General features: G+C 37.6%; 1 pseudogene; it reads right to left on the reverse strand.

Moving 5' to 3' along the window:
- Positions 1-1,018: 1,018 nt before the first annotated feature.
- On the reverse strand, positions 1,019-25,658 carry LOC102022509 (annotated as a pseudogene).
- Between the last annotated feature and the right edge of the window lie 152 nt (positions 25,659-25,810).

Consider the following 25,810-nt stretch of genomic DNA (forward strand, 5'->3'; position numbering starts at 1 on the left):
TGGGATCCAGCAGGCTTATCCCTGGGTCAGTTCCAACTTGGTAAGGCCCAACAGGGACTCTCTTGTAAATTCTGTCCTGCTCTCCCTTAGTAGCACAGAACCCATTAGGGCTTCATGTTTCCAGCTTTAGGTCAGCACCAGTGCCGCTCCCTTTAGACTCACTGGATTTCCTCCTCTAAATACAAGTCCTCTTCTTATTGAAGAGCCCAGAATTGGGCTGTCTGACTGGCTGGATGCTCTTTTGGCAATTAAAAAGTGAATAAAGACTAGTCTTAGAAAAAGCTCAAATAGCAAGGTCAAGCCACAAAGCATAACAGCTGGTGGCAAAATCTCAAAATTCAGACACCACAAAAATTCAACCAGCACATTCAGATTACATATACTTTCAGATAGTAGCATAAAGTTTAAGTCTTAATAATCACAACAGAAACAATTTTGAGTGAAAATGAGAGCAAACCAATATCACCAAATTATCCTAGGAAGTGATAAGTTTAAGTGGGGTTTTAAGAATTTGCCGGAGCAAATGAGTCAGCTCACCTGTTTGACTGCTCCTGCCACCGGCCACTGCTGCCACCAGCTTGGACTTGTGGAACAGTGGCAGGAGGTTTAAAGGGATCAATTCTCTTTTTTCATGCAGGAAGACACTGTACCTGTTATATGTGTTTTTCTGAGTTGTTTAGAATCAACAACTAAACAAGTGGAACACTCTCTGATACCCGAAATCCTGAGGAGGGAGAGAGAATCAGAAAAGGAGAAGGAAAATTAGTAAAGCCTATGGAAATGTAGCACTCACAAGAGTCCATGACCCACAGGTAAGGGTAAACACACTTGATGCTAAAAAAATAGCTGCCCAAGTCTAGGGCAGTTACCAAGTATTACATGAAGAAATGTAACACTTCAACAGGGCAGCTCCAGGGCTCCTGGTCCCATTCCGTGGGCAGCTATGCCAAAGCACTTTCCTACCATGACTGCTCAACAAAGTTTGCACCAAACCCCACTGAACCCTGTGCCACAGTCTTCAAGACAGATTTTCCACATTGTGGGGGTCAACAATAAGTTTCAAATCCATATAACAGGTAGCCTTCTCCTGTCCCTCAGAAGAACGGAAAACTTTTCCCCAAAATCTAGTCATTTCCACGTGGTTAGGTCAGTGTTTATCCTGAACCCTCAACAGGCATCTTTGTCACTTGTATAAAGGAAACCAGAGGAAAGAGTGTGTTACTCGCTTTTTGGCCGGATTGTCTGGTTACTCTCTTCTGCTGAGGACTCTCAATGTCTTAGGGCTAGTGATGCCTCCAGTGTCTGGTGAGGTCTCTGGCTTGCTGATGCCTCTGATGTTTGGTGAGATCTCTGGACTGCTGTGCAGTAAGGTCCCTAAGCTCTTGTCTCAAGAGCTCTCCCAAGGTTTGGTAATGTCCTTCTGGCTGGCTCACTAGATGTTACAGTTGAATGAGCCAATGTGATGAAGAATGGAACTGTAGTGGAGGACATACGATGCAAGCAAGTTTATTTAAAATATGTAAAGGAGGGAAACAGAACTCCCACTAGCCAGGAAGAGATCACAAGAAAGATACCCATGTAGGTCTTTTGTGTACAGGTTTTTAAAGGCTTTAGAAGGGAGCTGTTGTACAAGTAATAAGATATCTACCTTATAAGAGTCCACTTACCATTTAGGGTCCTATTTATGCATTGGTCATATTATATCTATATGTGCCAATGGGCCCTTGAGCCAGTGGTTTGCCTGAGCATACTCTGGTCATGCTCTGGCGAAGTCAATGACAGCTGCAGCACATCTGGAAGATTTCTTTGGAGTGATCCTTGAAGGGTGCTGACTCAGCAGACTCTAGTTTAAAGCTCTCTGACTATTTTGGGCTGTGGTGCTCACTGCTTAGTAGAATCCTAACTTCTGTCCCACTTGTTTCTGATAGTTACTGAAGACACAGATAGCTGCTCTACAGTATCATTCTTCCCTTTGCCCATCCTAATAGAGCTCAGTTGTTTTGTTGATTCTATCTTCTCCTTTGTAATCAAAGTACCTGGTTACAATAGATTCATACAGTCAGTATTTTTGTACTGTTTCACATATGTACTACTTTCTTGGACCTTTGTTTTCCTTTGATTTCAGAAATTCCATTTGAGACCTCTGTATTTACTCAATGGAGTAATAATAGAGCGTTCCTATTTAACCAAAGCACAGGTGCTTAGTAAGTGTTCACAGGTGTTTTAAGAGGAGAACTGGGAAACCACTATCAGTTATCGTTGTCCTAGGGTTACAAGGTTCCTAATTCTGGGAAAATACCACCCTCAACACGTGCTGGGTGTGCGGTCTAAACTTCTCTCAGACCAAGGGTATGAATTAGGAAGTACTATTGAGGCTATCTCTCAACCTCCTGAAAAGCATCCTTGATTTCATTTGATGCTTTTCTCTTCATTTCTTTTGACATCAATCTTCTGAACTGTCCTTGGACAGAAGGTACAGACTGTGGCCTCAACAGTACAGCTCGTTACTGTAACCCTATATGCTTCAAGTCCAATTATTACCTGGCAAGACCTGGCCTCCGTATGACAGGCTCTATCACCTCCAATCAGTAGGCCTAGCTTTGAAAAGTCACCTTGGCCCCTCTGCCCTGGATACCATAGATAGACAAATAATGAAATTTCAATGATGGCAAGATATTTCTCACCAGTGTGTATTCTTCATATGTGGTAATTATGTTTCTAACAGTTTAAATCTATAATTCAGAGACAAAAAGGAGAACCTATACTTATTGAGATTCCAAAAGTTAAGGAAAATTTGTAATTCTATTTTGAAATAATGTAGGAAATCACAAATAAGGCCAAAAGGAAGTCAGAAGTAAGATGCAATTTTTTAATTTTATGAAAAAAACCCTCAAAATTTCAAAACAAAATAATAGCAAAATAACAATAATTAATACACTGTGTATTGTTATCTTCAAAGTAGTTACTCAGAATACAAGATATAGACATAAAAAAACTCCAAATGATGTTAGCACAAATCTTTAATGAACTAAGAGAAGCTAACAGTATAACTATTTTGTATGTTTATTCCTTTTCCCTTCCTTCCTTTCCCTTGCTCCCACCCTAATTCCTCTTTCATTTGAATAATTTCTTGACATTTCACAGTATCAAAAAATGGACACCTGTGAAGAATATATACCTCTCAGATGATGAAATACAAACAGCAAATCAATATAGGCAAAATGTTCAACATCATTGGGCATTCAAAAGATGCAAATTAAGCAACACTGAGATTCAATCTCACTCCAGAAAGAATGGTTACTACAAAGAAATCAACCAAAAATAAATGCTGGAACAGCTATGCAGGGAAAGGAACCTTTCCTCACTGTTGGTGGGGTTGTAGACTGGTATAACCACTGTGGAAATCAGGGTGGAGACTTTTCAGAAACCTAGGATTAGGATGCAAATTTTATGCTTTCTTGCTCTCAGATCTTAGTCTTAGATCCCTCACTGAGCTGGCAGGGGTCATCTAGAAAGAATGAGAAATGTCATCATCTACTAGCCAATTTCAATTTCACTGTTGTCATTACTAGTATTGTAGTTCAAATTCTGTACTGCATTTCCAAATTTTGTAATACAAGATTTCTTAAGAAATTAAAAAAACAGAGTATGTAATGAAAGTTACATGTCATTTCCACTGCTGATTCCTACACTTTTTCCCTGAAAAGACCCAAGCATGGGTCTTTTAACTTTTAAACTTTTAAAAGATATTTTACTTGTACATATGTATTTGCAAATAATAATGTCATGTATAATATTGATGCAGCTATATATATACTCTTTGGAACATTTTTACTTCATTTTTTATTTTAAATTTTCAATATCCCCACAATCATTCTATACTCAGCAAAATAGAGATCCACTCTCATTTCAGTTCCTGCATTCCAATATCAGCAAATAATAAAATGTATATTATGAATTTATGTAGATGACATTCAAGTAATTTCTAATTTTTGGTTTTTTTTGTTTGTTTGTTTTTCTCCGGTACCGGGAACCAAACTCACGACCTTGCGCTTGCCAGGCAGGCGCTTTTGCCGCTGAGCTAAATCCCCAGCCCTTAATTTCTAATTTTTGAAATGGGAAGCATTATCTCAATGGACTTCATCTTGTATATATATTGTTGCAAGTGTGTGTTGCCTAAAAATGAATATTATCTGTTAAAAGGTACAGGCATTTGTTTTAGCACGGTCCAGACACAGATACATTCCAATAAGCAACTTTTATATTTAAAATTTTGCTGAATGAAAATGAACAACATGTGATCAGGAACAGGCCAACATATGCATCCATGATTTATAATTTTCTTAAAAGAAGAGCAAAATTACTTAAAAAGTGAGCCAAAGGATTTAACAGTATTATCAAATAATTTACCAGGACCACCCACTCCAGTATTTATCCCTTCACCTATCATATTCAACACTAGTGGAATAAAGAGTTCATTACATATTTCTGTGGGTTTCATTCTATCTTTAAGTGCTTTAACTCTTCATTCATTGCCTCAGACTGTATCTTGAATCCTTCTTCAAGCAAATCCATTTGAATCTAAAATAAATGAATAAAAAGGTAGAGGGAAGTAAAATTTTTATAATAATGTTATTTTAAGAGTGATTTTTCCTTTAAAAACTTTCTCAAACTGAATTTTATATTACAGGTACAAATAATTTGCAATAATCACAAAATAAGTAAGCAACAAATAGTATTATCTGAACTGGATCACAAATTGTGAGAAAACATAGTTTAATTACTGTTCATTCAACATTCAGTCCTGCTGTGCTGAAGTGTGAGAACAAATTGTGTTCTTGCCAGAAGGGATTCTCAGTCCCTCTTAAGTAGCATGGTAATATTATGGTGATGGTGAAACTTGCTAGCTGATCTAGAAGTTTGTTATATGACTTCCACATGGACAAGGACAGAATTCCTCTGATGTATAAGCTAACACCTGCAGGCTATCCATGTGGGGTATTGTGGTTTACATAAAATATCCCCCAAATGCTCATATGTGTGGAAGGAGAGTCTCTCATTAGGGTACTACACTCATCAGCAGATTCATCCACTGTGTTCAGTAGCTGAATATGCTGTGAAGGAGGTGGGGCCTGGTCAGAGATGGGTCATGGTTATTCCCCTTCCTGACTGCCGTGGGCTGAGTACGTTTCCCTTCACCGTGCCTCTGTACCATGCTATTTCTACCTTGGAGCTGGCCAACTATGGACTGAAAACATCAGGCAAAATAAAGCTCTTCTCCTATAGGTTGTGGGTATTGGGTGTTTGTCCCACAGATGTGAAAGTTAATAAGATATCTGCAAATAACCAGTGCATTTATTGACAGAAGCTGTCAGCACACTGTGCTTTTAAGTCTGAACATTTCTGATAGTTTTATGGCAACACAGATCTATTTATTTGGATCTTTGGGTCTTTGGATGATAGTAGAGATCCTGACAATATTGGTCTTGTTAATCTTTACAATTGCTACTGATATTGGCTAAAGATGGTTGGAAAATGTGGTTAATCAGGCCCCCATGAGATCATTTTATAAACTCCCAAAACAGCAACATAAATGCTATTCATATTCTCTAAGTGATTAATGAGAGGAGCAGTAGAAGCAATGATGATGTTAATTTTCCAGATTCTACATATGGAACAAATTCAGACGGGTCATCTTTAAAACAAAAACAGCCAAAGATTCAGAGCTTTATCAAATTACAGACATCAAATGGTGATGGTCCCTCCTTCCATGACCTGAATATCACCTTTATCATCCTTCAAGGGTACCAGGGACATAAGACACTACTGAGCCAAGGCATACTCACCTTCCTTTGTGGCTTAAACATCATTTTCTGCTCCCTGATGAGGTTTTCTCTCTGAAACCTGAGCTTTTTTTCCAATTGTTCCATGTTTTTCTTTAGGGTCCTCTGGAGAGCTGCTTTGATTTGCTGTTCCTCCTATACTTTCACTGTTGAAATTTCCCGTTCTTTCTCAGCTGCCTCCTTCCTGGCCTTCTCCACTGTGCCAGGGAAATTTCAAAATGGAATAAAGACAAGTGAAAATTAATTTGTTTTCCTGAGCTCAGAGACAAAAGCATCTGAAAGGTAGCATAGGTGAGTCACAGAATTCACACAGGTCCACGCTATTGAGAACATGTTTCAGAACACAATGGAAATGTGCTGCCCCATAGATGACTTAAAACTACAGCTCCCTTCTACTTGTTTGTTTTTTTGTTTGTTTGTTTTTTTGTTTTTTTTCTCCGGTACCGGTAATCGAACTCAGGACCTTGCGCTTGCCAGGCAGGCGCTGTGCTGCTGAGCTAAATCCCCAGCCCCAACAGCTCCCTTCTACTATTCACATTCATCAGCATGCACCTTCCACAGAAGGAAAGGTGCTACACTGGGGAAGGTTTCCTGTTGGGTCTGTCAGAATCACTGAGTGAATGTATGCATACCTGAGAGCTGCCTGTGCCTTGCGCATTTACCTGCCATGACCCTCACCCTGTCAGTGAGAGCTTTATCTGACTGCAGGATAGATTCTTCTTGCTGCCTGTGACTGCAGGAACCTTTGGAGCATCTCTCCTGCCTGTGAAACAAAGAAAGAGCAAATAACTTACCTTTGGGAGAATGGTTCTGCAAAACAAATATATGCACATCGTTGTGCTTCATGGTTGAATTTCTAGTGGCTCTCTAAAAAGGGATCGAGATCCTGAGTGTCACCAGGGATCTTCCATACCTCCTGCTTCACATCTCCCTCCCTGTATCCTCCTAGGGCTCCTTCCTGCCACCAGATCTAGGTTCTGGACAGTCTGAATTATGTACAGTTGTGCGGGATGCCACCTCTTGTGCTTTTATGCACTTTTCTTCCAAGGATATAAACTGTACCTCTTTCTTCCTCCTACTAGCTTTATTTTTAGGAAAAATTTTTATATATGCCAGGGCCTCTCAGTTCCAAAGTTAAAATGTTTACAATAAAAGATGATATCACTTCAAGCTAGATTGAAATGTCTAGGAAAGAGTTTATCTTTAAGTAGGTGAGCAATAACAGTTTCATGATGTTCATTAACACCACCTCTGTAGCACATTCTCATTGGCTGACAAGTAATGTCACTCAATATGCAAATCATCACACTGGACAGCAAAGACTGAGTGAACCTTGTAAGTCACCAGCACTTAGCATATGCAGTCATCTTGTTTGATGAAGAAATGGATAATTTTTTTCTATCATTCCTGATTTTTCACACTCCTTACTGTTTGTTTGGGAATGAAATTTTCTACTTTCAGGAATATATAGCAGAAAGGCAGCATTAAAGACTAAAGTAATTTCCAGGGTAGGGCCCACTGTCAGAGCACACACAGGAAGCCCTGGTTTTGATCCCCAGCCCTGGGGGAAAGAATGAGAAGATATCATGCTAATCTGTTTTCTTGTTGCTCACAGCTGGTTCTGGAAACCCCTTGATGTTATTCTCTAGACTTTCCCAGGCTAAACTGCTGCTCATCTTGACCCCCTTCCTAGGCACTTGGCAATAGTCCTCTTCAATCTTTTTCCTCATCTCCATGTATAGCTGGTGCCCTTCAGGAACACAGAATCTGCCTGCTGATACGCTTTGCTTTAAGTCTTTTGAAAGCAAATTCAGTTTTTCCTGGCAGTATTGATCAGATTCCTCTTCATTCTTCAGCAGGAAATCCTCCTTCACTTCCTGTATTGTTTTCTGTGAGACATATGTACAGAGATATCACCAGAAGGATCTCTCAGAGAGAAGTAAAGTTCAAGAGAACCTCGCAGGAGCATCAACCTGTTTCTCATAAGAAAATATTCTGTTTAAGTCAGATGTGTGATGAATGAAGATTCATAAACTTGACTTATTGAAAACCCTTAAAACTCTCTGGAAGTCTATGAGAAATTTCTGAACCTTCCTGGGCCTCAAGGTCCTCATCTGTGAAATGAAGGGACCATGTGCTACCATCTCTATGGTTTCTTTCTTTAATTCTATTTTACTAGCACTTGTTTGCAGCTCATGAAGTTTACGTTCATCTTAGAGAGTAAGTCCAGTACATAGCACACCTTGAATCTTTTTCACTCCCTCTCCCCTCCCTACCCACATCCCTCTCTCTGGCTATAGATCCCATTTCCTCATTTTCATTATTACTGTTCTTATTATTGTTTTCAGTTCATGTTTATGATACATAATGTTTACATTCACTATCAGTATATTTTATGTGTAAATGACACAGTTTTATTTTAAAGAGTACAAATATTTTAAAATATTAAAGATAATACAGAATTTCAAAACAAAATGATAGGAAATCAACAGTTGTTGTATTGATTATTGTTACCTTTAAAGTAGTTGTTCAGATTTCCAGATATAAGCATGCAAAATTAGTGAAAAAAAAACAAAAAACAAATTAAGCATTAACTATTCCTTTCAGTAAGCCAATAGAAATTAGTAGTACAATTATTGTAGTTATCTTAGTATAATATATTTTCCCTTCCTTTTTCCTTTCTTTTCTCCTTTCCCTACCCCAGTTGGGTTTCCTTTTGAGCAGCTTCTTTCCCTTTCACAATATCTTTTGTACTTTTCAGGTTTTTTTTTTTTTTTTTTTTTCTTTTTGAGACAAGGTCTCGCTATGCAGTTTAGGTTGGCCTTGAGCTCACTTTGTAGCCCAGGCTGGCCTTGAACTCACAACGATCTTCCTGCTTCAACCTCCAGAGTGCTGTGATTACAGGTGTGCGCCACCACACCCGGCTTCAGATTCTGTTTACTCTTTCAGTTGCTTGTACTAGGGAGAAAATACAATGTTTACACATGCAAGTCTCATTTACTGCACTTATGAGTATGGTCTGTAGCTTGACCCCACTTCTAAGGTATTATATCACTAGTGCTATCTTTTTTTGTTTGTTTGTTTTGGTACCAGGAATGAAACTCAGGACCTTGACTTGCCAGGCAGGTGCTTGTGCTGCTGAGCTATATCCCCGGCCAACAGATCTATCTTGAAGGATACAATATACAGTACAACTAAGAGCAATATGGGATGAACATCTGTGTAGAATTAGGGTCTGGTAAGAGAAATTTAGTTGCTAACAATGGGTGAGTGGCACTGAAAAAGCTAACACCTCAGGGATGATTTGAGAATGCTCTGGGCTGGTCTGCAGTCCTAAGTACTTATCAGAATCCACCATCAGTATCAAGGAGGACATCTCTATTGATTACGCTTCAGTTACCCACAGAATGCTGCATAATATGCCTCAGATTGGAGATTTTAAGAAGAACATGTAGTTTTAGAGGCTCCATTCCCAATGAGAATCCAAAATGATTTGTCCTTGAATGAGAGATAAACCATTAGTTTAATGCAGCCACCTCTGGGCTTCACCCTTCAATGGAAAGTTTAAGGAAAATATTGAATAAGACACAGGAGCAAAAACCACATGGAATGTAATCATTGTGTACAGCAAACATATGATAGTAAAAGCAGAAGAAAAATAAAACTCAGTACCACCAACTGCTTCTGGAATTTCCCATCTCTATCCTTTAAGGAAGACCTCAATGGCTTCCTTCTCACAGGCTGAGTGCACGTCCAGCAGCTCCTGGAGCGTGTCTGTGGGGAGCCGCACAGCCCAGACCATCTGCTCACTGTAGTGGTCGGCTGCCTTCTGCACAGCTGCTGAGTTCTCACGCTGGGCCAGGGGTTACTGCATTCTCCAAGCAAGGCCCAGACCCACTGTTGATGGCCTTCACGTAAGTCTCCACCAGAGCCCCAGCCCTGCGTGATCCACAAATTTTAGGGGGTAAACAGTAAAGTTATAATTCACTAGGATCTGAGATTATTAGACTATCTTCCTAAAATCAATCTCTGTCTCTCTCTGTCTCTGTCCCTCCCACAAGTACACCTACCTTCTAGTCTCATCCTCACTCCTGTTCCAAGATTTCCATTGTTCTCCAAGAAAAAGACTTGAAAAAATATTTAATATCTAGTTTCATCTAATATATTAAAATGTACATGGTAAACAAAATTTTCAAATTAAAACATTATAGAAAAGGAGAAAAGAAGGGAAAATGGTAAAAAAAAAAAAAGGTTTTGTAAATAGAAGAAGAGGGGTTGAAGAGAGGATATGGGGAATAAGAAAAAAACAACCAAAATGTATCATGTACAGGTACAAATTCCCTATGGTGAACGTGATCATTTTGTACACCTAAAATGTACCAGTAAACTTAATTAATAAAATGAATAAAGAGGTCCCATAGAAAGAAGCCAACAACTCCCCCCAAAAGTGAATAGAAAAATAGATTATGTTGAGGTAAGTTACCTCAGAGTTTATTTCTTTCTAATTCTGCAGCTTCCAATGGATCTTCAGGGACTTAGAGGCTAGTAACTACATTTAGGCTGGTTTAAACTTTTAGAAACATTTCCTATTCTCACTGCAAAGAAGAATTCACATGTAGGGCTTTCTCTGAGCAAATAGTTTATAGCTATTTTCCTACACAGTAATTTCATTACAAGTGGAAGATTTTTTTCAAAGATATAGAAACTACACATACTTGTGAAAAAAAACATACAATTTTGAAGAGGAAGGAACTTGTAAACCCCAATAAATGAGATCATTATAAATTATACTCACTTCATTATAGAGTATAAATATATGTATACTGTAGTAACATAATTAAGCAAAAGTAATGTCTGCTAATTTTCTAGTATATTCAACATATATTAGTCTATCCAGACATATGTAAAGAAGACTCATGATTTGCAGGGTGCAAAGAAAACCCATGAACTGGGAAAAAATTTTAGCCAACTGTCCCTCAGATAAAGCATGTAAAGGACTCCTGTCTAGAACATATACAAAATTTTAAAAATTAGACCACAAAAATTCAAAGACCCAATACAAAAATGAGATGAATACACACTCTTCACATGAAGAAATACAAATGACAAATAAATACATGAAAAAATGTTGTTAATTCCCTACCACTTTGTTTGTAACTCTGTATTGTCTGTATTGTGCTTGTGATATGTTGTAAAATGTTGTATGTCTGTTAATGTTTCCCTCCTTTTATCTTTAAAATAAAATAAAAAAAAAGTTCAACATCATTAGTCATTTGAGAAATGCAAATTAAAACAACACTGAGATTCTATCTCACCCCAGAAAGAATGACTATCATCAAGAAATCAACAAATAACAAATGCTGGAGGGCTGTAGGGAAAAAGGAACCCTTCTCCACTGTTGGTGGGAGTGTAGACTGGTGCAACCACTGTAGAAATCAGTCTGGAGATTCCTCAGTAAACTAGGATTAGAGGCCCCCTTCAACTCAGCTAATCCCCTCTTGGGTAATTTTCCAGAAGAACTGAAAACATCAGCCCACACTGATATATGTGCACCTATGTTTATAGCAGCACAATTTGTAAAAGCTAAATCTTGGAAACAGCCCAAATGTCCATCAACTGAGGAATGGATTTAAAAAGATGTGGTATTTTTATACAATGGAGTGTTACTCAGCTATAAGGAAAGATAAACTGGAGGCTTTTATAGGTAAATGGATGCAACTAGAGACCATACTCATTAGTGAAATAAGTCAGATTCACAAGTGTGAACATTGTATTTCCTCCCTACTATAAGAACCTGAGAGAGTAAATAAAATCTGAAAGGTACAATAGAAACTGTGAAAGGGAAAAGAAACTGCTCAAATAGGAAGGAGCAACTGGGATGAAGGAGAGGAAAGGAAAAAGAAAGAAGGAAGAGGTAAAAATATGTGTACATATCTATCTATCTATCTATCTATCTATCTATCTACACACACACACACACACACACACACACACACACACACACAGAGGATAGCTAGGATAATGGTACTACTAATATCTCTTGGTTTATTGAAAGGAACTGTTAATGTGTAATTGAACAGCCTTGCAAGCCTATATCTGGTTATATGTGCAACCATTCTGAAGATGACATTCTGTAATATGACAACCATTGTTAATATCCTATCACCATGTTTTGAAATCCTGTATCATTTTTGTTGCTCTCTATGCTGTTGTGTTTGTGTATTTTTTATGTTGGTTTTTTAAAAATGAAAAACAAAATTTATATGTATATATAAGGAGAGCTGGAATAGGTGTATTGCTGATTGCTGTAGTTTATTGAGAGGAACAGTCAATGCTTAAATTTTTCTTTTTTCCTGACCACTTTTACACGCTTGAATTTGATCATTAGAATGATTGATCTGAAAACAATATTCAATATAAGAACCATTGTTGAATTCCTACCATTTTGCTGCTCTGAAAACAATATTCAGTATAAGAACCATTTTTGAACTCCTACCATTTTGTATGGTGAAACTCTGCATCATTTCCAATGGTTTTTTAAAAATTATTATTATTTTTTACTTGCTACTATCTTTGATTGATCTAATGAACTAAGCAACTTAGTTGAAGATAACAGTATGTAATTTAGTAACCACTGTAAATTTCTATCATTTTGTCTTGAGGTCATGTATCATTTTTGCTTTGTTTGTGTTGTTTTGATCTTGTCTTCATTATTATTTTGTCAGTTTTTTAATTTTTAAAAGAAAAAAGCAAAATAAAAAAAGAATGAGTAAATCAGAAGTGACATTTTCACAATATATCTTTGGATAAACACTTCTGTAAATAACTTACAAATAATCTGTCAGGCACTAATGTTCATTTTGAAATGATAGCATGAATAAATATATTGAAGTTAATAGAAATGTATATTATCAATGTAAATTAAATTAATATACTAATTGTAGCAAAAATTTAATAGGCATAAAGGGAAATGCAAATGCTGCCTGTGATTTACCTAGAAAATATAGATATTTTTGTGTGGTCACTTTTAGAAAGTCATATATTACTATTAGAAAGTTCTATTCCTGCTTGGAAAGCATGATGTCTAACTGTGTGAAACAAATACACACACGTAGAGAAATGGCTCTTGAGTGTAACTGCAAATTTAACAACTCTGTGGCCAATTGTTCTAAACAGAAGACACAGACAGCAAAATAGCATATGCAAGTGACTGATTTTAGGAACTTGTAGCAACCATTGGAATCTGGTTGCTAAAATACAAATTTTGTACAGAACCACTTGGTTTTGAATAATTTCACTGTACTTTATGATTTATGATTTTTAAGTAAATTAAAACTACTGTTTTTTAGAGCTTCTGACCTAGACCATTTCTAAAGGCCTCCAGCCTGTTTGAAGTACAAATGGAATCTTATAAATGATGGAGAATATCAGCACATCCTCCCTGTAGAAACTCTCCTACCCAGACTTTGCTCTGGCACCTGGAATCAGCTTCAAGGCATCTCCAGGTGCTGATCTGCCATGATGGGCTGACCTTGCAACTTCAGCTCCAGCATGAAATCCTGTACAGTCCAGATAAAGCTGAGAAAGAAGCTCGCCAACTCTGTAGAATCTTGTACGCCATCAGAATTTGAGGAGGACTTTGCCCTGATTAGTTCTGTGAGCTCTTTCACATAACTAGACTTGTTTAAGGAAAAAACAACAACAAAATAATTCAGTACTATTTCCTCCAAACCCCCAACGTCACCTGTTGGCTCAGGTCTTGGAAGGATACTCCAGCTGCTCCAGGGCCTAGTGGTTGATGGTGCTCATGTTGTTGTAGACAAAGGTGCTACTCAAAAGCGCAGCCAGGGTGAACATCCAGGAGTCATTCTTAGGGTCACACTAAAAATCACAGGACTTTAGGAGTCTTCTCTTCTGAATTTCATTCAGACATTCATTCTATCAGTATTTCATTTACAATTTCAATGCAAAACCAGACAAGAATCCAAATAACAGCTCTGACCATTATAATAATTCCATATTAAAAGAAGATTATAATGTTTATAAAATTGTACTTTTAACAAATTAGATGAAATAAGTGAACACATAGAAGCACTAGTTCGCTGCCAGTGTTTTTGTGATGTATTCAGTGATGGGCATTAGTGTGTCTTCGTTTTATGCATATTTATTGGATCATAGATCATATGTAAGAAAAATATATATGTTGGAGGTGTTAGGTAAGAAGTATGAAATTTGTTATAGGAAGGAAAATATATTTGAACAATAAAATTATGAAAAGAAACAAAAGGAAAATGCCTCTTCATATGGGAGTGACACTGGTTTATTATTTGCTTTGATGTGACACCAAAAAGGACAGGCAACAAAGAAAAAATTGGACAAGTGGGACAATATTCAAGTAAAAGGGTTTCTGCCAGGATAAAAATCAATCATGTTAGAAGGTACCTACAGGATGGCTGAAAAATTTTTTCAAACCATGTATTTGATAAGGGGTTAATATTAAAATATTTAAAGAATGACTATGACTTTGGAGAGCTAAGGAACAGCTTGGTAACCATACTTAACAACACAATATCTTATATGATACCTTATATGTTTACACTATAAAAGGCTACACCTTATATGTTTACACTACAAAAAAGAAAAAGAAAATAGCTACTATATCAGCTTTGAATACTTTAATTGGTGGTCATTTCACATTATATATCAAAACATCACTCAAACATATACCCAAGTTTAAATTTCATTTGGTGGTTACATCTCAACAAACTGAAAAAGGTAAACAAAATTTCTAACTCCTCTTTGGACAGAAATTGATATTTAAATTTATACACTATTATCAAGTAAGTCATAAAGGAAGAGAGAAAAGACAAATCATCACATTTATCTATTGTTTGGAAGCTAACATACCAAAACTGCATCTCAGATTGGGTACTACAGAGAAAAAGTTGTATAGAATCAGTACATTTAGTGGCTTCTCAGAAACTTCCAGAATGTTCTATGGATAGTTAGGGAGATTCACGATAACAATATCCAAAACCATACTTCATTTGTAGATCGGAAGTGGATCAGAGGCCCTTTTTTACTACTGAGATGGGGCTGGTACCATGCCACCTTCCACTCCAGGTACCCATATGCCTAATTATACATGGTGAAAGAGTGATGTGAGCACACATTGCCTTCTACACCTCAGAAACCCATTGCCCAACTCTGGGCGGTGCCGATGGAAAACATCCCACATGTGTCAGCCCTCTTATGAGATGATTTTCCAAGGACAAGCTCCAGTCATTGACCGTTGCCAGGGATAAAAACCCAGCACCCCTCACCCAACAGAGGATAGCTCAAAAAAGCTGTTCCAATTACATGTCCCACTGCAAACTGACAGAGGCCAAGGACTGCACAGTGCAGCATCTTTCTCTCCTCAACCTGCTTCTTTCCCTGTCACCATGTGGTCTCCACAATGGGACTGAAGGCTCTGTGGAGACCATATTTTCATTCTGCTCGCTAATATCTGGACTAGTAAACTTAGAAGCTAGAACTTAGTTTTTCGATGTTTACCTTAAACTGGATGAGGTTACTCACACCAGTATCAATAAATGAATATTTTGCTGACAATACCATGAATCTGATCTTATCTAGAAATGAGATTCAAGCGGAAGAAAATTTGCTTCCTTCACTCTGGTTTGGTTTCTTATGTTTCCTAAGCAGATCACAGCAGTCAAGTCACAAAGGGTCTTGAAGAGAAAAGAACACAGTCCAGAATGAAGAGGAGCTGCCTGAGATTCTGTGCCTCACCTTTTCCACATCACCCAGGTCCTCAGTGTCCAGAAGGACCAGGGTGCAGTCAGGCTTGGTGAGGTGGGGCAAACACCACATCCGGATGCACTTGGTTTCAGATTGCACTGTGGAGCCCAGAGAGAACCCTGGAGGGAAGAGGAGAAACAACAAACAGTGATCACAGCTCCACCGAGCAGCTGAGGGAATATAGGTCAAGCTTTGTTGAACTGTGAATACTCCAGCAAAAATGACAGTGCCTTCTCTATTTCCACAAGCATGTTCTACTTTGTAAGTTATGTTTTAAATTTGTGGGGGCATTAAATATAAGAATGATGATACTCAAGGGCTAAAGATAGTGAAAAAGAGGCATCCAGGAATCTAACAAAATGGAGAACTCTGGTGATTACAATAGTATTGGTAAAGAATGGTGAGCCTCCATCAGAGAGGATCAAACTGAAGAGGGATATGAGAAGAAAAAAAAAACAGCTGAAAAAGGAAATGAGTGTATTTTGTATTAAACAGATGCTAAGAAGAAATAAAAGGAAGGACAAAACAAGAGCTGGTAGTCACAATGGGATGGGAGCTTAAGAAGCATCTTATAGATAATAAATATTTAAAGGTTTTATATAGAGACAGGAGTACTATGTAGAAAAGTCCCAATGTGTATAAGGAGAATACTATTTATTATTTTCTTACATCCTCAATCTCTAGGCTTCTGTAAATGTCTTTCTCCTTATTGTTTAAATCAGAGTATAGAAACATAATGTTCATTCAAATGTCACAAATATTTATTTTATAATTATATGTCAAATATGCAAGATATATCTGATTCCATCAATAATACCAGCTCTATTGTTAACTTGTGTGGATTTAAGAAGATTCGCCTACCTAACCCAAAATTTTAGGGTGATTAATGAGCTTCAATAATACAAAGTTGTAAGTCCATATGGAGGATGTTTCAATAATTAAAACAAATGGCAGAGCCTTACATTTTAACATAGCGTGTGACACAAAATATGATTTTAGTAAGCCTTTGTGGATTATTACTATAAAAATGCTACACATATCTCTGTTTTCTTAGAGTTGAATAGACCACAGAGCATTTAGCTTCATATAAACTAAGTATATGTGTTTTCTCCTGTTCAAGAATGACATTGAAACTCTGAAGTACATGAGAATCGCTTTAAAGAATTGCTGAAAGCTGGATTCCCAGGCCAAAGTATCCGTATGCTAACATGTGCCACAGTGACTAGGCTGTCCCTTTAAGAAAGAAAGAAATATCCCCACACTGTTGCAACTATATAGCTATTTTTTACTAGTAAAAGATGTAGGAATTTAATTTCCTTCTGCACAAATACTTACAAAGCATTTACTCTGAAGCTTTCTTAAGTGTAACTGCTAGGAAGATTTAAAAAAATGAAAACTCTTCATTTCAATTGGAATTAACTGTAAGCTGCTTGGCCTGGAAGACTTTGTTCTGTGGTCCAGAGCTAAGGCCAGCAATGATAGAGCCTGGCAGGCATTGTTCCACATTCTTCCCAGTCAGCTTGCTGCTGCTGCTGCTGTTGCTGTGAATTGATGGTCAGGGAGCTGTGCATCCCAGGCCTCAGTGTATCTGGCTACCACTAGGCTGCTCTCACCAGCAAAGTCTGAGATTCCCCAGAATTATGGCCAGATACAGACCCTGGGATGTCAGGCACAGGTAATTTGCAATTTCTGCCCTTTCCACAGCTGCTACTTTGAATGAGAAATCAAGTCAAGCTCAAGAGTAATTTGCATGACAGAAAAAGGAAACAAAATGAACATATCTGCTCCAGTTCACCAGAGGTCCAAGCAAAGTCCTCAGTTGCCTCTGATCCATGCAAATGAGCAAGGACGTCTATCATGTGATCACATGATATAGTGTCTCAGGCTAGCCTGAAAGAGGTGGGCCAAGGGGAAGTTTACAAATATATATAAACTCATCATGAAATTGGAATTTGACTGGAAATGTAGAAAACTTTATAATGAGATTAGATTTCAAAGAGTTTTGAAAGCCAGATGTGGTGGCACACATCTGTAACCCCAGCTTTTAGGAGGCTGAGGTTCACACTTAAAGCCAGCCAGGACTCCACAATAAGACTCTGTCTCACAGACAAACCAAAGAGAGTTTTTCTAAACAGAGCACAGTCAGGCCTGAAATGAAAGCAATGAACTAAAAATAACATTCCTCACTCAGTTTACATTCTGAATTCTGGCAAAACTTTTCAAAGTGAACCTAATTTTCACTGAGAGAAATGTGTTAATCACAAGATTCAAAACAATGTTTGGCCTTATTTCAGAAAAAACAATCTTAAATATTGCGTGGTGACTCTTACATGAGAAACTCATACATATATGACGTTCCATCTATTTATATATTTTTATATATTATTTATATATTTGTGTGTATTATATATATTTTGTTTCCATATATTATATATAATTATATTATATAACTAATATATAATATATAATTATATTATATATGGGAACAAAATAGAAGATAAATAGAAAGTAGGAAGAAATTCCAATAATTCCACAAATTATCTATCTATTCTGTTGTTTCGAAAATATTTTAAAATATATGCTAATTTGTTTCTTTTATACCAGTAGTTTCTTTTTCTTCACTGAAAAGAAAGTTTTGTCCTTTTTGGGATAACCTTTGAAAGGATGTAAATTAATTCACAGATATATCTATAGATATATCTATATGAAAATGTATACCTATATGTAAATATGTAAATCTATAGATATATCTATATGTGAATATATCTATAGATATATCTGTGAATTAATTTGATCTTCAAGTGAATATCAGGACAATATACAAATTCTATAAACTGTGGATAAGTGACTGGGAAAGAGAGGAAATGTATCTTCTTTAAAGCCTATATTTAACAGAAAAATTTCCAGGGAAGTTTTCATTTGCTCAGCATACAAGCAGAACCCACAATTCTCTTGCTACCCCGTGGCATTAGGAAAGGTTCTGTTTTTTTTACAATCCAGCCCATTTCCCAGAAACAGCTTGCCACACTTCCTCTTTCCAGCTAGCCTTTGTCCCACATGAAGATGCTTTCAAATTGCCCTGAACTGAACCCCTCCACTCATGAATAAAAGTGAAGACTTGGCACTTTTCATTTCTTGGAGGCCTACGCAGACTTCCAACATAGCAAAAGAGAAGAGGAAACATCTTAGCAGAAAATATCACATCATTTTTGCAAATCGTAAAGGCATTAAGGAACTTAACCTAAACTTTTCATACACTCCCTGATCACTTCAAGAAATCTTAATTCGACGTCTGACAAACTGCTGTTAAAGCTATATTGAGCATATTAAAACTGTATTGAGCATGTTAAAACTGGAGAGTGCAGAGAATACCACCTATAGAACAAAGCACACACAAAAGATAACTCAGAGTACTAGTACAGGATCTAGCACACAGCCTGCCACAGGTGGATATCAATGGCATTTTATGTCTTACCACACTTATTTTTGCTTCCTCACCTCAAGGTATCTAATACACTATGAAATGTAAGTGTGGTGAAAATATTTTACACAAATACATGTTCTTTGTTATTAGAATTAAACTTGTCTATGAGAGAGTGTCATTTTCCCTGAAGTGTGAACTGGTTGAAGTCACGTAAATGCTTTGTAAGTATTTGTGCAGCCTGGTGGTAGTCTTCCAGGCCAACCAGCTTACAGTTAATTCCAATTGAAATGAAGAGTTTTGGGGCTGGGGATTTAGCTCAGCGGCAAAAGCGCCTGCCTGGCAAGCGCAAGGTCGTGAGTTCGGTTCCCGGTACAGGAGAAAAACCAAAAAAAAAAAAAAAAAAAAGAAATGAAGAGTTTTCATTTTTTAAATCTTCCTAGCAGTTACACTTAAGAAAGCTTCAGAGTAAATCCTTTCCGGTACTAACTCTATCTCACAAAGAATAACCAGCTCCACTCTGAGTGTATCTATTATTCTACAACATAGGATTTCAAAAATAATGTGATACTTCCTCCTTCTAGAATGCACAATCTAATGCCCAGTCTCAGGAACTATTCCAGTGTATTCTATACTAGAAAATACTATTTTTGCTACACCAGGGAGCAATGAGAGAATTCACCATTTCAATTTGACCCATCTGTGTATAACGAACTTCTTCCCAAGAGAGAAATCCTTTATCTTTGAGTCACCTGCTGACAAGAAGCAGGTTTCCCAACCTAAGGAGCTACGTGATGATGAGCTGCATCCTAAGTTTGTATAAGTGGAAGAATGCTATTCCTACATCTTCTGCCACTCTGCAGCCAATCCTTCCAGGAGTCATGAAGGTCAGTGGACCTCATGAGTGTGTACTGAGGTAATTTCCTTCAGCTCAATGGAAAGTATAAATAGCATACTAGTCTCCTTGTAGTACCAATGCTGACAAAATTATAAGTAACCACCACCATGAAAATCATATGCCACATGTTTATAAAGTTATGGTGAATATAAAACATAATTCTCATTTTTTTGAGTAATGCCTCCAAATTTACATATAACAGAAAAAAAACACAAAAAATGAAGAAAAGATAAAGTTAAAGGAACTTTACGCATACATGTTTCACTCTACAAATCATCTAAATCTCTAGAAGATACCAAAGCAGGATTTTTGGTCTAATTTTTTTGAGCCAGGATTTTACTATGCAGTTCAGGTGGGCCTCAAACTCACAGTGATCCTCCTGCTTCTGGAGGGCTGGGATTACAGGTGTGCACCACCATGCACAGCTGGTCTAATTTTTTCTAAGAAATATCTATCTCAGGATTCTCTAATAACTGCTATGTTACAGAGGCAAGTTGAGTACAAGTTGAGAGAGAAGTAAAAAAAAAATTTCCAAATAGAATAGAAACACCTGGACTAAAATTTCTTAAATTGTCTTTTACCTGAGGTGGGGATCTCTCATGCCAGTTTTACTATACTAAAGTAAAAAGGAAAAGGTTTTTAAAAAGTTAAACTATAGATCTTAGAATGCCAGAGTTTCCTCCACCCAAATCCAGAGACCTGAACACCTGGAGTTTGGTGTGTAGTGGTGGGGAACAGTCTGCTCTTGCTCCAGGAGACAGACACCTGAGAGTCTCTGACTTTCACTCTCCAGGCCCTAGTTTCAAACACATTTGTCCCATCATTCTTACCTCTTTCTGGAGCAGTTCTGGAAATCCTACTTCTTAAATATCTTTACTTAGCCTGTCACGGTTGCCTCAATCACCTGAATCCAAAAAAAAAAAAAAAAAACCAAAAAAACCCAAAAAAACAAAAAAACAAACTTTGTTTTTCATGTTTGTTTTGACTTTGGAGAAAAATCAGAATTTGCACAGCACCAGATCTGGAGGATGAGGACATACCACATTATTGTTCCAAGCCTACCTTTTTCTAGGATGGTGCATGGTAGCAGCATTTACTGTACTTCTGATCATACCTCTTAAAGACACAAAAGAGGACTCCCAGACCCCTTTAGAAAGTGGCAAGATGGGCTGTAGATGTAGCTCAGTGGCACAGAACCTGCTTGGCAAGTGCGAGGCCCTGAGTTTGATTTCTGGCACCAAAAAAAGTGGCAAGCATGATAGGATAAGTGTGTTCAAACAAGGGGAAATATTTTGAGGAAGATTAACAGCAATATGTCTCTTACTGTAATTTTTAAATTAAACATTCACTATATATTTTGAGCATATATTTGTATATACATGCAAAATTTTTAAACTTTCACAATTGAAAGGAAATAATTAATCATTTTGAGCAGCTTCTGCCCCTTTCACAATATTTATTATACCTTTTGGATCTTATTTACTCTTTCAGGTTCTTATGCTAAGGAGACAACATGATGGTTACACATGCAAGTCTGTTTTATTTCACTTCTGAGTATGGTCTCTCATTACATCCATTCACCTATGAAAACCTCAAGTTTATCTTTCTTTATAGCTGAGTAGTACTCCATTGTATTTTGCATTCCTATATCTTGTAATCTGAACAACTACTTGGAAGATAACAATATGCAATATAATTTCCACTGTTAATTTTCTATCATTTGTTTTGAAATTCTGTATCATTTTCATTGTGCATTTTTCTCCATAAGGTAAAAAAAAAATAATCAATATAGTGAAAAGAATGCCTATGGAATGTGACAAAATATTTATAAGTTATATAGAATAAGAGGAATAGTATTCAGAATATATAGATGATTGCTATAATTCAACAACAAACAAGTAAATGTGGGTAAAAATTTGTATGGACATATACAAATACTTAATAAGCACCTGAAAAACTACTTAGTACATGTTGTGACTTCTGTCTTGATGTTCCCTTAAAGCTTGATGCAGTCATAAGTTGGTCTTTTTAGAGGTGGCTGGATCTATGGTGTGTGATGCTGGTATTAAGAGTGTGCGATTACGAATTAGTCCACTGATTGGTTTGGCATAGCTATGGGTGTGGAAAATGCTATGGGTTGCTGATGGGTGGGAATGGCTGGAGCTGAAAATTGGCCATATGTGTGAGGGTAGGAGAGAGCCAGACTGCCTCAAGCAGTCAAGCTACCTCAATCCGAAGAAAAGCATTCTCCCTGGACAATACAGTCATTAGTTGCTAGGCAGCATTGCCTCTCACATTACTAGCTTTGCAAGAGTATAACTAAATGCCCCTACTGTGGATACAGGGTCTTTTTGCTTATCAGGTAAGTGATCACCTCCAACTGACCGCAGCTCTTATCTCTTGTTTTTATTTTCCTCATAACCACCACTATTCCTCCCTGCAGTACAATGAGAGACCAATGAGGTTCACTACAGATGGCACCACCCAAGGGGCAGGTATACTGGAAGGGATACAAGGGAGAGGCAAGCTATTGCTGCTGCTACTTCACTGCATCACCACCTTCTGGCTGCCCTTCCATGCCATGGACTGTTTCTCCTCTGTGATGCCCTTCTGCCATGCTAACCTGCCTTGGACCCAGCCAACTATGGACTGAAAACTTTACAAGCTGTGAACCAAAATATACCCTTCCTCCTCTAACTTTGGGTTTGGACATTTTGTCTCAACAATGAGAAAAATAAGTAAAACAATACTTCTTGGCATGAGACATAGAAAAATCATAAGGAAATATCACATAATACCCATTTGTTGAGTCACTTTTAGAACAACAGAGAAGAACTAGCACTACAAAGGGTAGGGAGAAGCTAAAAGCTCTTCCTATCATAGGTAGAAACAGAAAATTTATAGAAAACGGTAGAGATGATTTGAAAAATAGAATTGCCATGATCTAGCAATCTTCTGCAAATTTACCCAAAAGAAATAAAAAGGGGTGGAAAGAGATACTTGCACCCAAAGTTCATTAATGTATTTATCACAGTAGACAAGAGACTCAAGAAACCAATATCCATCAACCAATGAAGAATAGACAAAATACACTATGTGCATATGAGGGGCTATTATTCAGCCTCAAGAACTAGATTATACTATGGCAGGCTACATCGTGTATACTGTGGTTTGCATGATGGTCTCCAAAGGTCCATATATTAAGACCTGGTTCTCAAGGTGAACCAGTGGAAGGTGGTGGGGACCCTTAGGAAGTGGGCATTGGAGATATCCATAGGTTATCAGGGGAGTGACTGCAGAAGGGACTCGGGGACCCCACCAATCTACTCGTTCTATTTCGTGGCTCCAAGCATGAGTGCTTACTCTGACAGCACACCTGCCAAGATGTGCCACCCTGGCCAGATGCCCAAACAGAGGGGGCATACCTCTTGAATATGAACCTCCAAATTGTGAGCTAAATACACCTTAGCTCTTTATAAGTTCATTAGCTTAGGCACTTTATTTTAGAAATACAAATCTCAGCAATACAGTGAAAGAATCTTTTTTTGTTTTAGATAATTATTTTCCTAACACTGGTTTCTTTCCTTCTTTTTTTTTTCTTTCTTTTTTTTTTCCTCTTTGGTACCAGGGAATCGAACTCAGGACCTTGCGCTTGCCAGCAATGGAAGAATCTTGACTACTTTATAACAAGTGAAATAAGGCAGACCCAGACAGAGAAGTACTATATGATTCAGTTATATGAGTGTATCAGTCAGGGCTCTCTATTACAGCAGAAATGATAGTGTTCAGAGAGAGATTTACGACAGGAGATTTATTAAGTGATACGATACCCAAACTTATGGAAGCTGAGAAGTCTCATAAGAGGCCTTCAGCAAGGTACAGATCTTAGGATGCTAGGAGTTGGCTCTACCAAAGTCCAAAGTCCTGAGACCTGAATTTATGGTGTCCAAAGGTGGGGGCAGATTACAATCTGACTCCAGGTGTGACCCCTGGATTCTCCTGCATTCTTGCTCTGTGTAGGACCTCAACCAGTAGGGAGTGCATCTTTCTTCTCAGATCACTGACTCAAATACCAGGCTGTTTGGATGAAACTCAAAGACACACCCAATCACAAAACTTTATCATTTCTTTAGCTATCCCTTGATACAGTCAACTTGGCCCTTAAATTTAGCCACCACAATGATATAAATAAAACAAGAAATTTTTAAAAACAAGGAAAAAGGAATAAGGAGTAGAGGATTAAGGAACAGTCAATGAATAGGTACAGAAAAGAATTAAAATAACATCTGTATGATGGTGTGAGTCAGAAGAGTCAATACAATGTACTGAAAATCAGCTCACTATATTTTAAAAAATATATATTAGTGATAGATGTTTACACCATTGTTCTGAGCTTAGTAGACTAAGAGGAAAACAACAGATAGTCAAAACCAAATTTAAATATAAAGAAGAAAAATCATTGGACCACATTATAATACATTAACTGCATTTTACAATGGACATCAAACTAAATTTCCCACTGGTAAAAGTTTTGAACATTCCCATTTGCAATCTTAACTGCATTTCAGTGTCCTGCACTCCTCCCTACCTCTCTTCTCCAAGACTTTGCTTTCAATTACCAGGGTGCAGGTCAGTCTCATCCACTGGAGAAAGTCCTGCGAGGGCAAGGACTGTATATGTGAATATGTACACACTGAGCACTAGCATGGTGCTGTGTATTCTGTGCCTCTGTTCTACACACACACACACACACACACACACACACACCTACACTTGTACTGATTTGTGCTTCTAATATGCAGATCTTGCCTCCCTTCTAGATGGGACTCTGTGAATCTTGCAGTTATGGTTTGTGTCTGAATGTCCCCTCAAAGTCATAGGTGCAGGCTTCTAGAGTTTATAATTAATTCATTACCCAATGTTGTAATTATAGATGTGAGTGCTGCACCCGCCTTGGGCCAGATAGTTTGCATACAATGTAAGGGAGGCAAAGAGGCTGCTTGCCACTATTCCTCCCTTTTGCTATCGCTGCTTTTGTGGTTTTCTGCCACCATGAACTGTTGCCCTCTGCCATGTGCCACCCTGCCTTGGAGCCAGCCAAGTATGGACTGAAACCTCCACAAACTGAGCTAAATAAACCTTTCCTTCCTTAATTTTGGGCGTTGGGTATTTTGTCTTAGCAAAGAGGGTAAAGTCACCAAAACACTGCTCACTGCGAAATGAAAGTCCCAGCAGCTGCACTCTCTGGAGTACCTGCATAGAGTTTTTTATGTGAAAAGCTCTCTGTCATTAAAGCATTCCATACCTGAAACTCATAGTCTATCTCTCCTTGGGATGGTAATCTTTTGTACAATCTTTGAAATCTCCAAACATATATATTCTAAATTGTGAATGAATCTGACGTGCAAATGTGAATTAGAGCAATATAATAATCCCATAGACTGCAAATTAAGTTAACATGAGAAGGAGGAAATGCAGCTTCCTCATGTTCAGTGTTAAACAGAAAAAAGTTCCCAGAAAAATTTCCAGTTTCCTAAAACAAAGAGAATGTACATTCCTCCTCCCAACTCGTGATTTTGTTGACACCCAGGGTATTTCCCAGAAACTAAGAGCTTGCCATACTTTCACTTTCCACATGATGTATGTCAAACATGGCAATTCTTTCCAGTTGTCCTGAATGGACCCCAGAACTCATCGTATCATGAAAAAAGTGGAGAAGACTCTCATGTTTCATTTATTAGAGGACTACTCAGACTTCAAATCTGGGGGAAATAAAGGAGAAAATGTGCATTAACAACAAAGCTTCAGTTCATTATAGTAAAACATAGAGGCCTTAAGAAATCCAAT

Source organism: Chinchilla lanigera, unplaced genomic scaffold (assembly GCF_000276665.1).
Source record: "Chinchilla lanigera isolate Chin_1 unplaced genomic scaffold, ChiLan1.0 scaffold00022, whole genome shotgun sequence".
NCBI classification, from domain to species: Eukaryota; Metazoa; Chordata; class Mammalia; order Rodentia; family Chinchillidae; genus Chinchilla; species Chinchilla lanigera.